Below are 5,218 nucleotides of genomic sequence, written 5' to 3'. Positions count from 1 at the left end.
TCGGAGTCCCGGATGAGATCCCGGACGTCACGAGGAGTTCCGGAATGGTCCGGAGGTAAAGATTTATATATGGGAAGTCCCGTTTTGGCCACCGGAAGAGTTTCGGGCGTCACCGGTAATGTACCGGGACCACCGGAGGGTTCCGGGGGTCCACCGGGAGGGGCCACCAGCCCCGGAAGGCCCTATGGGCTGTATGTGGAGAGGGACCAGCCCCTTAGTGGGCTGGGCGCCTTCCCTCCCAGGGCCCATGCGCCTGGGGTTTGGGGAACCCTAAGGGGAGGCGCCCCCCTTGCCTTGGGGGGCAAGGCAACCCCCCTGGCCGCCGCCCCCTCCTCAGATTGGATCTGAGGGGGCCGGCCCCCCTCTCCCTTGCCCCTATATATATGTGGGGGGTGGGAGGGCGGCGCAGCCCCCCTCCTCCATGTCCTCCTCCTCTCCCGCGGTGCTTGGCGAAGCCCTGCGGGATTGCCACGCTCCTCCATCACCGCCATGCCGTTGTGCTGCTGCTGGACGGAGTCTTCCCCAACCTCTCCCTCTCTCCTTGCTGGATCAAGGCGTGGGAGACGTCACCGGGCTGCACGTGTGTTGAACGCGGAGGCGCCGTGGTTCCGCGCTTAGATCGGAATCAACCGCGATCTGAATCGCTACGAGTACGACTCCTTCATCCGCGTTCTTGCAATGCTTCCGCATCGCGATCTACAAGGGTATGTAGATGCACTCCCCTTCCCCTCGTTGCTAGATTACTCCATAGATTGATCTTGGTGATGCGTAGAAAATTTTGAATTTCTGCTACGTTCCCCAACAGATCACACCTTAGTACTCTTTGGGTGTTAATCACATAGCGATGTGAACTAGATTATTAACTCTAGTAAAACCCTTTGGATATTAGTCACATGGCGATGTGAACTATTGGTGTTAAATCACATGGCGATGTGAACTAGATTATTGACTCTAGTGCAAGTGGGAGACTAAAGGAAATTTGCCCTAGAGGCAATAATAAAGTTGTTATTTGTATTTCCTTATATCATGGTAAATGTTTATTATTCATGCTAGAATTGTATTAACCGGAAACTTAGTACATGTGTGAATACATAGACAAAATAGAGTGTCCCTAGTATGCCTCTACTTGACTAGCTCGTTATCAAAGATGGTTATGTTTCCTGACCATAGACATGTGTTGTCATTTGATGAACGGGATCACATCATTAGAGAATGATGTGATGGACAAGACTCGTCCGTTAGCTTAGCATAATGATCTTTTAGTTTTATTGCTATTGCTTTCATCATGAGTTATACATGTTCCTCTGACTATGCGATTATGCAACTCCCGAATACCGGAGGAACACCTTGTGTGCTATCAAACGTCACAATGTAACTGGGTGATTATAAAGATGCTCTACAGATGTCTCCGAAGGTGTTTGTTAGGTTGGCATAGATCGAGATTGGGATTTGTCACTCCGTGTATCGGAGAGGTATCTCTGGGCCCTCTCGGTAATGCACATCACTATAAGCCTTGCAAGCAATGTGACTAATGAGTTAGTCACGGGATGGTGCATTACGGAATGAGTAAAGAGACTTGCCAGTAACGAGATTGAACTAGGTATGATGATACCGATGATCGAATCTCGGGCAAGTAACATACCGATGACAAAGGGAACAATGTATGTTGTTATGCGGTTTGACCGATAAAGATCTTCGTAGAATATGTAGGAGCCAATATGAGCATCCAGGTTCCGCTATTGGTTATTGACCGAAGATGTGTCTCGGTCATGTCTACAAAGTTCTCGAACCCGTAGGGTCCGCACACTTAACGTTCGATGACGATTTGTATTATGAGTTATGTGATTTGATAACTGAAGTTTGTTCGGAGTCTCGGATGAGATTACAGACATGACAAGGAGTCTCGAAATGGCCGAGAGGTAAAGATTCATATATTGGAAGGTTGCATTCGGACATCGGAATGGTTCCGAGTGATTCGGGCATTTTTTCGGAGTACCGGGAGATTACCGGAACTCCCCGGGAAAAGATATGGGCCTTATGGGCCATAGGAGGGAGGCTAACCAGCCCACAAGCGGCTGGTGCGCCCCCCACAAGGGAGGAGGCTGAATTGGAGTTGGGGAGGGGGCGCCACCCCCTTTCCTTCTCCTACTCCCTCTCATTCCCCTTTTCCCCCTCCGGTAGAAGGAAAAAAGGGTTGGGGTCGAATCCTACTAGGACCGGAGTCCTAGTAGGACTCCCCTTTCCCTGGCGCGCCCCTTGTTGGCCAGCCTCCTCCTCCCCTCCTTTATATACGGGGGCAGGGGGCACCCCAAAGGAACAACAGACAATTGTCTTAGCCATGTGCGGTGCCCCCCTCCACAGTTACACACCTCGGTCATATCGTCGTAGTGCTTAGACGAAGCCCTGCGCCAGTAACTTCATCATCACCGTCGCCATGCCGTCGTGCTGACGGAACTCTCACTCTTCCTCAACTGGATCAAGAGATCGAGGGACGTCATCGAGTTGAACGTGTGCTGAACACGGAGGTGCCATACGTTCGGTACTTGGATCGGTTGGATCGCGAAGACGTTCAACTACATCAACCGCATTACTAAACGCTTCCGCTTTCGGTCTACGGGGGTACATGGACACACTCTCCCCGCTCGTTGCTATGCTTCTCCTAGATAGATCTTGTGTGATCATAGGATTTTTTTTTGAAATACTACGTTACCCATCACTTCTTGCTCTCATCCTGCATCTTCATGTAGTAGGGGTCGATGATGGCCGAGGCGAGGTCAACCAGGGAGTTCAGTTTGTTGTTGTCGCTTCCACAGACCTTGTAGTGCTCCTGGATGTTGACAAGATTCGGGCATTTTAAACCCGAGATGTTGAGCGTTTTAGATCGTTGGTCGTGTCCACCGTTGAGGGAGTCCTGGATTAAGGGGTCCTCGGATGGCCGGGCTATGTGACATGGGCCAGACTGATGGGTCGTGAAGATACAAGATAGAAGGCCTTCCCCCGTGTCCGGATGGGACTCTCCTTTGCATGGATAGCAAGCTTGGCGGCGAGATGTGTAGTTTCCTTTCTCTGTAAACCGACTTTGTACAACTCTAGCCCCCTCCGATGTCTATATAAACCGGAGGGGTTAGTCCGTAGAGGCTATCACAAATCATACAGGCTAGGCATCTAGGGTTTAGCCATTACGATCTCGAGGTAGATCAACTCTTGTAATCCCTATACTCATCAAAGTCAATCAAGAAGGAAGTAGGGTATTACCTCCATCAAGAGGGCCCGAACTTGGGTAAACATCGTGTCCCCCGTCTCCTGTTACCTTCGATCGTCAGACGCATAGTTTGGGACCCCCTACCCGAGATCAGCCAGTTGAGAGTTCCTCTGTGTCTCCAAAAGAAGGATCGATGGCTCGCCTTGTCGTCAATGACAAAATCACCTCTGTAAGGGCCCTAGTTCCTGGGCAGATCCTCCAGGTTGGCAGTTTTACCATGGGTGCCCACTCGGACGTTAAGCCAAAGGCGGTCCCCCAGATTGCCAAAAATCATCTCCGCATCGGCCCCGAAAACTTTGATAAGATGGATCTGACAGATTTCTTGTCTTTGAACGAACTGCTAGATTGCATCGCCGCCCTAGGGGTCGCAACAGATTATGATCCGATTGGGCTTAAACCCGGTCAGAGGGAAATCAGGTCCCCGCCTGTCACCATGTGGTGACGGTTGTGGAGAAGCAAGCTGAGGACACCTCTCCTCCTATACTGAGAACAAGCTATGTTCGGATCGTCGAGCCTTGTGAGCCAGACACCCATCTTCGAGAAGAGACCATCTATCCTCTGAACATAGAACCAGGCGTTGAGCCTGAAAACTCCCAGGACACTCCGGATCCTAGGCCGGTGACCTCAAAAATCCTTCAAGCTCCGGATCCCACAGTGGGTCAGGGTTCGGATTTAAGCCCGCCCACCCACCACAAGCAATACTCCCCAAGCAACTCCGGGCCTTCGGACATATGCGATCTAATGTATGTGCGGCAGCAACCTCAGGAAACGGTCCATCACTTCTGGGCCGGATTCCTCCTTGTTAAAAACAAGATCAAAGATTGCTGCGACGACGACGCGGTGTCAGTATTTTGCGACAACTGTACGGACGAGGGGATCCTCAATGCCCTCAACCGACGCCGCATACGGCACTTTGCAGATTTGGCACACATAGTACAGAAGTATTGCGCAATGGAAAGCACTTGGAAAGCCCAGACAGCCCGGTGGGAACCGCTTGCCTTTAAGCCACCCCCCGGACGGGCAAAAAGAATGCACCCTCATGGGGCACCTAATCATCATTCCACGGACAAGAAAATTAAGCCCTTAATGGGACACAAAACTGTCCTTGATGAATGGCTCGACAAACCCTGTCGGATACACACGATGCCGAATTCCGAACCAACACATAGCCTTCGGGCATGTTGGGTACTCCGGCAGGTGGCTAAGAGCGGTGAGGCCATCCTCACCAACACTACCCCAGAGAAGTACTCTTCGGAGGATAACGATCTCAATGTATTTATGGCCTTCGAGACCTTTTTTTCAAATAATCGGCGCAAAAGGGCGCTCCGTGACCTCGCCTTAGTCAACCAAGTAGCCGCAATAAATCCTTGGAATGATATGGCGATAACTTTCAACGCTAATGACGAACCAAGGGCCCGATCAGTCCGAGCACCAGCCGCTTTGGTTCTAAACCCAATTGTGGACAACTTTCGGCTCACTAAAGTGCTCATGGACGGCGGCAGCGGACTGAACCTCATCTATGAGGACACGCTCAATAAAATGCAAATGGACAAGAGCCGCATGGAGCAGAGCAGCACAACCTTTCGAGGCATTATCCCCAGTCGAGAAGTGCGATGCTCGGGGAAAATTAACTCGATGTGGTATTCGGCACGCCGGAGAACTACAGGTCCGAAGAGTTAATCTTCCACATGGCACCTTTCAACAGCGGATATCACGCCCTGTTGGGGCGAGAGGCATTCACACGCTTTCAAGCCATACCCCATTACGGGTACATGAAACTCAAAATGCCCAGGCCCAATGGAGTTATTACTATTGAAAGATCGTGGATGTCGCGTAGAGGGGGGGTGAATAGGCGCTTTAAAATAATTACGGTTGAGGCTTGAACAAATGCGGAATAAACCTAGCGGTTAATTTGTCAAGCACAAAACCTACAACAACTAGGCTCACCTATGTGCA

This window comes from Triticum aestivum, chromosome 1D (genome assembly GCF_018294505.1).
Source record: "Triticum aestivum cultivar Chinese Spring chromosome 1D, IWGSC CS RefSeq v2.1, whole genome shotgun sequence".
In the NCBI taxonomy this organism is placed as follows: domain Eukaryota; kingdom Viridiplantae; phylum Streptophyta; class Magnoliopsida; order Poales; family Poaceae; genus Triticum; species Triticum aestivum.
Note: the sequence above shows the minus strand (reverse complement) of the source record.